Genomic DNA, 11,567 nt, shown 5'->3' with positions numbered 1-11,567 from the left:
TTTTTTTCAGTATTATCCATCGATTATACGTTTACTAACCTGTGTTATTCCCCGCCAATTAACCAGCTATATTTAATAGAAGGAACAAGATCCGAACCACCATGAGATCCTTATAAATAGTTAACGCCTTTAAAGGCGAGTACTTGGAAGTTGAGTTAGTATAGTAGGTTGTTAAGTAAGTCTTCAGTAAAATATATGGAAATATTTTTCTCTCGAACACAGTGCGACAATACATTTTATTTATCTACGAAGGTGCGCACCCCCCCGCTAATCACGTTCACGAAGCCTATTGTGAAATTGAATGCTCTCCCGGGGATATGCTCTTTTTTATTATATGGTTTAACTAGTAAGCTATCTTGTCAGCGATCGAGTTGCTGAACGAACATTTAACGCCATACTCGCTAAGTTCCTTCTACTCAGATTAGAAGGTCACCGTTGTACCAACGCTTTCAAGTATCCAAAGGTGAATCTATTGTGTCCCACACGCTTCTCTATGAACCGATAGATACAAGCATATTGCTGTTGGAGAATTAAGCATTTGTTTGCAAAGGACGAAGTGGCCTACGAGAAATCAGCTCATTGAATGCAACAGTTTGGAATTAATACAATAAAGAAAGAAGACAAATAAATTAGTTATTTGAAACTGAAGTAGGACAGCAAAAGTTCAGCGATGCAATAATACCGTGTCCAGTTCTCTCATATTCAAAAATTGAACAACCCTTAGGCCACCTAGGCTGCATATTTGCTGTAGGCCTGCATCTTTACAATTAGAATGAACCGGTTTTCGTCTGACACTAAGAGTAGCGGATGAATGCATGAGCGTCATAAACACGCCGCAAAGGGGCCCAACCTTGTATATGAATATGATCGTGAATAAAAACAATGTCGACCAAGTAAACCCCGATCTTCAGTAAAACATGCCAATAAGAAACTATTGAACTATTAGTGCAGCCCAGTGGGGTGCTTAGGGCCTGTTTCTAAAACATTTGGTTCGACCAAAGTTCTAAATGGTCTTTCTATCTTTCCCTATTCCCATTTATTCCTAATGCCCATCTCGTATCCATTCTCATACATTCCTCTGACCCCACCACTGCGTTCCACAATCTTGTGACCTTTCCCCATGCAGCAAGGTTCGTTGCCATATACTCCACCATTTTCCTGATTATTTTTCTCTGGTCCTTATTGGCTGGGCTCAATTGTCGCTTCATTTAGAGCTGTGCAACGTAAGAGTATGAGTACTTTTCCCCAGCGCTGCAGGGAGCGCATAAATCTATTTGGGCTCTTCCTTTATTCACCATGTAGGATTGGAATTGTCCATTAGCAATACCTGTGTTACATCGTACGTCAGCGCTCTTTCCGCTCCCAGCCACATCCATACGTCTGGTATCCAACTTTTCGTCTTTTATTCCAATTCTCACTGTTCTCCGAACCTCGCGCCAGACATCAATTCCTGGCCCTTCCAGTCATGGTCATATCCATATCATCCCTTTTCCATACCATACCGTCTCCCTAGAAGGAACCACAGCACTACTTTGGTTAGAAATAGAAACGTTGAAGTCGAGACCGTTTAGTAGGCCCGGCTTACCCTGAACGCCAGCTTTCTTCGGGCCCATCTTAGTGAGTTCCTATTCTATGATGGTTGCAAGGCCATGTTTCCTATATGGGTGATAATTACAGCGTCACTGAATCCGTAACCGAGCCTGGAATCTATGGTTGCCCCCAACGCTCCGCCAATTCTCAGGCTCGCTGGGCCTTTACGAAACGTTTTCCATGTTCGAACAGTTCGGTGTCGAAATCTCTCGCCTCTTTCCTGATTTTTATCGGGTGGCCAGCTACCGCAAGGCTAATTCCTCTTATCCACTTCCGACCTGTTAAATACAAAGCCCCGTCTTTTCGAATGCCAACCGTTAGTGGTTGTGATCGATCCATTATGGTACTCTCTTCAAGGCTGGCTTGGGCTAGCATTTCGGCTCATTAATCAGTGTTTCAGTCGAAGTACCTCGCCATAAACTAGATTATAAATATCTATGTATTCATCCCCGCTCCCCCCGCGCGATCGCTTTCCGATCATTCAGATAAGATAGGATCATCCGGCAAAGGTTATGTGATATATCCTTTCTTCTTAGTGCATTTATAATGATCCCTGATTATTCTGATATTAAAGACATTTTGAAGCGCATAACCCTTACACCTTTTCCTCCTCGCCCGTGCCAGAACCTTTTTGAGTGCTTTCTGGGGTAATTTCCTTTCCTAAAAAACCGTATTATGCGTTTGGTAGTAAACCCTTTTTGTTTGTTATCCTGTTAAACATATACAGCAAAATGTGTTCGAATGTTTCCCATTGTGTCTAGCTTTTCTGGGCCTTGGAGCTGGAATCAGGCTTGTCCTCTTCCATATTGCTGAGAAGTGCCCTTTCCTGGGAGGCTCACTCACCGATTTCAGCAATGAGCTACTCCCGCCAGCCGCGCGCATCACTGCTTCAGATGACTGCTGAAGCAGTTGGTGCGTCCGAATTTTTGTTCGGTCTGTTGTGCTGATTACGCGTTAGATTATCTGGACTTGGTCTACGGCAGTTTTTCAATAACGCGAACGAGATATGTTTCTTTCGTACATCTGTCGAATTCAATGGATATAAACAACGCTTCCATAGTCACGCTAGACGCGTCTCCTTACGACCGTCAGTTCAACATCTCTCAGCTAGCTCATATATGGCGTAATAATAATAATATTCTATAATATCTGAAGAGGATAGGACTTGTTATTGTTGAATAATTTTTGCCTGTTCTATTGATCTTGCTAAGTAGGCAATCGTCATTGGGGTTAAGGGGCAGTAACTATGTTCTTTCATTAGCTGATTAGCCATTGAGCATAGAAGTTCTGGTAACTTGGTTAGTGAGATAGCTGTTGCATGTATAGTTGCGGCATTTGTTTTATCCATCTAAGTGTTGTGAAGTCTTTGTCTTTGATGCCTATAGTGAGATCACGTATGCAGCTGATTCAGCTTACCCTCGTGTTTGTCGAGGCAGCGCACGATTCTGGCGCGAAGGCGGTAGCCTAGGGAAGTAATCAAATAAATTAGGCGGACGCAGTCCTTCCTGTTGCACTTCTACTCTGACCGATAGTAGTTGATATTCAAGTTGATTGTAATTTTTTCACTACATAACCAACTCTGCAAATTGTTCAAACCGACCGTTTCATGTTATCTATGTGGCGCATTTTTCTAATTGCAGGTGGATATCCAATAAGAATGTCCGATGAATGCGACTCTGACTGATCTCTCGCTAAAAACATTGATGTAAGCATTTGTACATTGTATATGTGGTGCCTGCCTGCCTGCCTGCCTGTCTGACTGCGTATTCTGTGTGCTTTCACTATTTGCTCATAGAAATTTTGAAATAGAAACATCATTTGAATATGATCTGATATTGAAAAGGTGCGTTTGATAGTCAGCCAAAAAAGCCTACATTCATCCTACATGTCAGTTTCGCTTCTGATACCTCTCCCGTTCTGCGATGGTTAAGCTTTCCTCTATAAAAGTATTGCCGGTTAAAATTTAACTGCTTTCTGTGAACTAAGCACGTGCCGATTGTATTACTCTGTACCGCAGTAAATCAAGATGTCGAAACTTTGCTGGTATATTTCCTCTTTCTCCAAATAGTAATCGAGTAATTTTGCAGTCTGTACTACTATTGGACTGTCCCCTAAGTTCTGTTACGTTTTCGTTTCGCAAACAAAACTGGCTGAGTCAAGAGGAGCAGTTGTTGTTTACGTTCGCAGAATGAGCTTCCTTCTCCTGGTATCGCGGTCGATTCAGGAAGACATTAAAATCCTCAATTGATTCCATTTGAATTCATAGGTGAGTGTTCGTCGGATTGCAGGAGGTAGGGGGATCAGCCACATCAATCGTTCAAGGACAATTACGTCAGCTGAGTAGAGATCTAAGCTTCTCATGAGTCGATCGCGCGCCAACTAATAAACCGTACGTGCACAGCTGAACGTCTTCTAAAATAGACGTAAACAATTCTCCTTTGGTGAAGACGTTTACGGCTGATGAAGAGTGAACAGTGAATCGATAATAACGTCACCCGGGGCAGATCATGTACATATTAGAGAAATGCTGGAGTCGTACGCTAAACCCGGAAAAACTGATTAATCGCCACCATGCACAAATTGTACTAGTTTGAACTTGTTAAGTACTTTCCGGCACGTAGAATCGTGAGACTAATGCAGCGGCGACCGCAGTCGCTGTGTGCCTCATTGGAATGGATTGTGAACACATATCCCACATAAACATGGCTCCCTGCGTAGAGTCCTATAGCAAGGTCCATTAATTTATACGTGCACACTAAAACTTTGAATGTATTCCTTGTTATATACATGTATATGGCTGACAATTAAGACATTCGACCTACCGTGCATAACACGATCTGTGAATGTTCATATGCTAAAATGGTGCGATGTTTAGCATGCGGCTATAGATATTAAAAATAGTTATCACGAGACACCAGAAAAATGCCATGCTAGTTCTATACATACAGCCCTCATCCAGCGTTACAGAAACAATTTCAGAAATAGAATGCCATGCCTTGTTTGTGCCTTTGTGTATTCGCCTTTGAAAAAAAGAAAGAGAAATATTCATTCCCTACCCTAATATTTCGTCGATACTTTTCAGCCGCTATTCCCTACATTATACATTATTTAGTTGAGACTGCCTCGCATATCTAAGGAGTCATCAAACGTTTTAAAATAGCAGTGATAGATGTTATTTTATCCATCTGTATGCAATCAGCGACGACCATTTTTCTCCCAGTATCTATTGTCAACCTAATTTCTTGAAGGCTTTCTGAAAATTATGACCTTGGAAATGTTTCGTTTTCTATAAGCGCATAGGTTCATTGATTTCCCTTATGTATCTAAGGGTATGCCCAACGGTGGTGCCGAACGTTAAATTCGAAACATTTGTGCGCCATGGAAGCTAGAATAGCTGAAGCCCGCGAAATTTGAAATTCAATACTAAGTAAGTACAAACCAACGATCCAGCATTGTTAATTCAAAGTTCAACCGTTACCTCCGCGACAGCAGACGACTATGCTTAACCAATATATTATTATTCGTTGTATCTACCAAAGCAAAATTTCTTTTCATCTCAAACTAGGTCAAACTCCGATGCAAGCATATGGAATATTTAATAAATTATTATTTAGTACTCTTAAGATTGTCTAATGACAAAAGCCCCGAAACCTTAAGCCGTTTCGCATCCATTTATTCCTGTTCCTGTGTCCCAACATCCATTATGCAATGTATGTGTTTGATCTACCTTAATGCTAGCAGAATATCTTCACAACTCTTCATCACGTATATCAAACAGAATCTAAACAAATGAATAGCTGAGCCGTCACTAGAGATAAATGCTAACTAAAAGACGTTCCAGAAAACAGCCACAACAGGGGCTAGTTTTTCTGATATTCATGTCTTTATACAGCCTAATCTGCGGCCCCATTCTAGGCTAACAATATGGAGGTTGTTCGATATCACTGTAGACTTTTCTAACAGATAAACCTTACTCGTTCTACTTATTAGCAACTACAATGCCCTGGTGCTACACAAGCAGAAGGCAACTTGAGATTTGTTTGTATCCCGCGAAGCGGGTCATCTGTAGGATAAAGTGTCCACACTCCAAAAAGCACAGTTTCTAAATCGGCATAAAGACGCTTTCTCTTGCTCTCAAACTTCCCATTGCACCTGCCTAAATCATTTGCCTGCCTTTTGTTAGCCTCGAAATTTGTTACCTTCGAAACAGCTGTTAAATATTACAAAAGGCTGATTAATTACATTTAAGTTTGTTAAACTACACTTTTCCTAATAAACGTATATGAACGTATCGAATGTAGTCATCCACTGAGAACGAGATACGTTACTAAACGGACTGTTCCAACATTTCTAAATGCCAACAATAGAATACTTGATGATACTTTCAAATCAATATTGACCACTTTTCTCTACTTATTATATATATATATACTTATATCTCTACTAATATTAAGTATTATCGTGAGAAATTGATTAACTAGTCTATTTGCCATACTGAACTTTCGTTGCTTCCATTTTGGCCTTCAGCAAAATGCACCCGATCAGCTTTCATCCATTTGACCCTCGAAAGCTCTCTAGGCTTATTCAGCCATAACCACATACACTCAAAATTTTATTATTTAAGCAGTTCCACACTAATTGGTCATTGAGGTTAAACATGTACCTGTCATAAATAAGTTTCCCACAAGACTGAGTAAGAGCCTTCCTTGCTCAGCTTTGATCTTCGCTCACCGACGGAGATTGATTAACTTAAACAAGTTACTTTATTCGGTTTAATCAAACTAGTCCTGTAAGGTTAGAATTAATTTCTATATTTAACGAGCGTCTTTAGTCAAGATGGTTTCCGTTTTTGTGGGTGCCTCGACTAGCCGAAATTGCGATTTATATAGGGATCGTGTACGTTCTTTAACAAGCAAAGGCTTTCGCTAGAAAGACATATCAGATACTCGGATAATATTGATATATTATTGTTATTATCAGTATTGCGATAATATGTGTTAATTGCTTGTTTCGTTGATAATTATAGTGAAAAAAAAATAGTTTTTGGCTTATTGTAAACGCTATAAATATTGTCACTTTACATTTACTAGCTAGTAATATGGTTTTCATTCGTTTATACATTCGAGCGACAGCTCATCAACGCCAATTGTAAGTTTTCTAGGACGACAAACGATGTCGACCATAACTTCCTGATTTTAAGATTCGAAGGAATAAATTCTTGCTGTATTTTTTTATAAAACATTGTTTGCCAGGACATCACTTCTGAAAAAATCCGCAAGCCAATGTTTCGCTATTTGCCTAATACTATAATGTCCGTGAAGACTGAGTTTATTCATGAATCTTTTCATCTCATGTCACTAAGCTGTGCGATCGAGGAGACCCTATTTGAAAGAGAGAAAGTCGATCAATTTGGAAAAAGTACACGGCATTTTTAGTGGCCTAACTTTACAGCAGGCACTTGAATAGGTCACAATGCGCAGGCATAATACCTTGGCTATAACCTGTTTTATTTTTTTGGCTGGAACTTTGCATCGCGCTTCGGATTACTGTAGTATACTCTCGTACGCATTCCCATGATGTAATATTTTTTTATTCCGCCTTTTGTATGTCCAGTGCAGTCAGTTTTCAATCAGCTCCTCGTCAGATCTTGAAACTGGAACAAGTCGGGGATTGCATCGACAATTTGGTCATATCTGAAAAGTTTATATAGAAGGTCCCTTTACGTTATACTATATGTACCTTTTGACTATAAGCATTCTTCTTCTAAGCCAAACTGGACGCTTGTGCCGACCAATATTATTTTATTAGAGGGAAAGCAAATATTACGAGCAATGGTATTATAACACTGCCTGCTATACTGTAAGAGACTCGACAACGCAATAGGTCGTATTGGCGAAGTTAGGGCATATGTAGACGCTTCGTTTACGGTTATGAGAAAGAAAATTTTATATAGTAACATTATTGCTTAGAGGAGGTACACAGACAGATGTACAAGTCAGTCTATATTTAAAAAAATATCCTACGCAGCTTAATAGACATCTCAAGTGATCAAAACATACATTTTTCGTTCGCCTCGAAGATATAGTAGGACATTAAAGATGTTATTGCATTATAATCGGAGAACTTTTGCAATTGATTAAGAAGACATAACACTGCGCGCTCTGTTTGTTTACTATGTATAACAAAAATATGCTTGTTTTAGATCAACTATATGGATAGTGTATGGGTGTTATGGAGTTTGATGTCTACGAAGGAAAGGAACAGAAGCTAGTTGTTTGTTGCAAGCTATACAATATAAAGAATAAGCACCTCAATCATTTTACCGCAGAACGTTGCAAGGGCAAGCTATCCCTGTTGAGACAAATGCATAGAGACCCAAGCGGAACCATAGCAGGAATGCAATCTGCTTCAAAGGGCTAATTTTTTTTTTAATTTAGTTCATACCTCTAGTACTAGCTATTTCAATTTCTAGTACTATAGAGGGCCTATTCTGGAGAACTGCTTTAGACAAATCTGTTTAGGGTGTATCCATATCGATATAGGGCTCATTGGTCGACTGATATACGCTTTGCGCAGTAAGAAACAGGCCAGTACTCCCGACATCAATTTATGTAATAGGTATATGAAAGGTGTTTATACAATACATAGCATTATCAGACCTTTCACAACGGCGTCTTTTTAAGGTCATAATGTATTTGCACGATACTTTGGATTTGTAAGTGCCCTCTGCCAGGCTCTGGTTTAAAGTATAAGTTTGAATATAGCTAGCCGGCATATATAGCATAGCAGTCATAATCAAATGAAGGTCCTGTAAACAGGTGCACTTCCCTAAAGCAAATCGTAACAAAATATTTTGCAACTTATAGAGCGCATATATTAAAAGCCTATCAAGTTTTGTCCGACATTAACGTCAAGCGACATTAACAAGATTTTTTGAGCCACAATCTTCGCCACGAGCTCTTTTTAATATAAAACACGGTAGAACTGTACACGATGTTATATTTACTAGTAAGAATATTTCACATGCAAAATATGCACACGCGATCTCTTCATATGTGTAGAACCTTTATGTGGCAGGGTTTTATTTAAAAAAAAAATTATCACAGACTTATTCGGTAAGTCTGCGATAATTTTTTTCCGTTGATCCGACACACTCAAGCTACAACATCTGAATATTTTGTAGCTTCGTAGGTAATGCGTTCATTCGTTCTTCCAAGTGCGCTGGCTACTCTGTGCTGCCCATAGTAACACATGATAGATGGAGCCGCTCAGAGCTGCCAAATGCTCACCTCATCTATGTTACGCGACAGTGTTATTCATTGGCTTGCTTTGCGCGCATATCAACAGCTTGGCCATCGCAAGCACCCATCGGCTTCAACAGAACACCTGCAGTATAAGAGGGATCAACTGGGGGATCCATTGTGAGATGCAGATCTAACTTGGGCCTATCTTTTACCGTGTTTCGAGCTGGTACACACTGGTTTTGGCTAGAGAGAGAAAAAAAAAAACCGAAGCAAACGGAGATGAGTCTCAAACCCAACAATAAGCGCTTTTTGCAAACGCGTTCGTGCTATCGGGTCTTGCTACATGCTATTGCGGGAAGGGTCGGGATGCAGGCAAATGGTTGGTAAAATGGGCCATCAATAGCAGCGCAGTCGGATGCCCATCGTGGTGGCAGGTAGGGCAGGCTCGACAGCCTGCTCCGTGTCACCGTGTTCCGAGAAATCGCACAAGTAGTCATCTATCTGCAAAAGACAGCTGAATGGATATCTGGTTTTCGTAAATTATAGACATCGATATTAAGAAATACCCTAATGCATTTAAATTGGTTGGTGCTACTTCAGTGCGTTAACGATAGCAGAGCTAACGTATTATGATTAGGTACGAGATGTTCGCGTGAATAGATAAAGAAGAAAGTATTATAACACTTGCCATATCTATTTGTGAGTGCGCGATAAAAGCCGGGAAGATCTGATGACGAGAACTGCAATCTAACAGCCCTATTTTAATACTCAGCGTCTTCTAGAGAAATGTGTATCTTAAATCTTGTTCAAGATATGCAAGCCTAGTGCCGATTAAGGAACTAAGGCCAATAATAAATTGCCTGTCCGTGGTTGCTCGCATACTATTATTTCCAATTTTCTTGCCTGAACGGAGCACACGTTTTTTGCCATCGATTAAATGAAAGGTGGTCACTAAAAATATCCAAGGGCCAAACAACTTGTCGTTTGCAATCGCTACATAAAAAGCGCGGCCGGGGTATTTATTAGAGTAGACGTCCACAGCGAACTGATTAGAAAACTAGAGCTAACTAACCTACTTTGAAAATGGATTGGCTTTATATCACGCCGATGGCTTCCAGCACGATACAAACGTGCCTATTTTTAAATTCTCATTTAACACATTCATTCTATTGCATCATTAGAATGATCTTCGAAAAATAGTTTCTTTTCGCGTCGTCAATTAGGGCGTAGGTCGTTTCGGTCGCAGTTGTATTACGGCCTTGCAAAGGACGAAGTGTCAGAGCGCAAAAATATCGTGTGTGTGTGTGTGTGTGTTGTGCATACTGTGCAGTTTGCGATTATATGACTGACGTACGTCGTGACTGTGTAAATAACTAAATATGGATGCCTATCAAAGATATGTACGGATAGATTTTCTGAAACTGCTGAAGCTTCATTTCACATCGAATGTGTCAGCTTTGTCATACTTTTGACACCTGTTATAAATTATAAGCTCTGCACAATAATAAGTTTATACTGAATGAAGTAATTCACGAGGTGGATACCTTTATAGAGTCATCTTATCTCTCCTTCTGGTTTCATTTTGGAACTTTCTACGCTTGAAATTTAGCGATGAGATCCCTTAGAAAGTAATAATCATCATCTTAGTGGGTAGCTCTCGAAGTGTTAGTGCAAGTACACCGGAGTTGAAGCGGAAAAAAACAGGCGCTGATGAAGGTCCATCGATTTGCTGCTGCTGCTTAAAAAGAAATCATTGTTTAGGTGAATAAAGATCTATCAGTTAGTCCTGCCTGTTCCGGCCACTTACTACAATATTCTATGGGAGTCCCTGTCTATACTGACGGATCAGAAGGCCCATGTAACTATTATTTGGTTTGTTCTATGTACCGTTCTTGTACGGCACCTATGCGGCATCAGTAACTAGGCTAAGCAGGCCGTTGGATAGGTCCTGACGTAGAGCAGTCTACTTACAGATGATAGCTAGCATCCTACGGCATATTTCTGTAGTTTTGTTCATTACTAGAATTGAAGAAGTTTTAGTTACTCTCTCTCTTTTTTTTTTTTTTTTTTTTTTTTTTACTTAATCCGTATGATTCGGTCCGCTGTTTGCACATTCATCTGACTGCAACGGCTCAGACATCATGTTCTTTTTTCATTTTTAGCAACCATGATTATCGGTTGCATGGCACAAGTGACCTTTGTTAGGTCACATTTCATAGATGACCTACGCCAAAGAAGGTTATATATATGTGTACCAAAGAAATAACTGTATATATTTTGCAATTCTCGTGTCTTTTTGTAGCCTACCTTGAAGACCTGTAATAGCATAAGGGGTGGGTATGACATAAACCGAAGGACCAATATTATCTGTAATAGATAGTTTCAAGCGAGCGTTTCATAGATCTTTGTACTATTGCGTCACCGGCAACAACAGCGATATTTGTATAAGAAAATAGTCTTTTAAGGAAATAGAGAATCGAAAATCAATTTTAGAAGTTCAAATTAAATTTCGCCATGGCCAATTGCCTAAATGGGCGGCGTTTCGGTCCTTCCCTAATCAGAATTGATAGAATCATTACCTTTCAGTTCCGAGTCGCGTGGCACTCAGATCCCCAATTTCTATAACGGTGTGCGAAGCCTTCGATGCTCACCAGTATCCTCGATTGTTTTTTAATTTCGAAAAGAGGTTCCACAACCTAAAGTACAACACACGGTGACGACGACGAGACGAAC

General features: G+C 40.0%; 1 long non-coding RNA gene across 6 annotated transcripts in view; it reads left to right on the top strand.

Moving 5' to 3' along the window:
* The window catches only part of LOC111262217 (uncharacterized), a 12,514-nt gene extending 6,531 nt beyond the window's left edge, over window positions 1-5,983 (top strand). For 5 of the 6 annotated variants that reach the window (XR_015311846.1, XR_002681468.2, XR_015311847.1 and 2 more), the window contains exons 2-3: window positions 3,231-3,295; window positions 3,857-5,983. This is a non-coding gene — a long non-coding RNA (uncharacterized LOC111262217). Of the gene's footprint in view, window positions 1-2,495; window positions 2,678-3,230; window positions 3,296-3,856 lie in introns of those variants that run through there. The other variant, XR_002681469.2, reaches the window with a different exon arrangement.
* The last annotated feature ends 5,584 nt before the right edge of the window (window positions 5,984-11,567 follow it).

Source organism: Varroa jacobsoni, unplaced genomic scaffold (assembly GCF_002532875.2).
Source record: "Varroa jacobsoni isolate VJ856 unplaced genomic scaffold, vjacob_1.0 scaffold_639, whole genome shotgun sequence".
NCBI lineage: Eukaryota > Metazoa > Arthropoda > Arachnida > Mesostigmata > Varroidae > Varroa > Varroa jacobsoni.
This window is presented reverse-complemented; position numbering and strand designations above follow the sequence as displayed.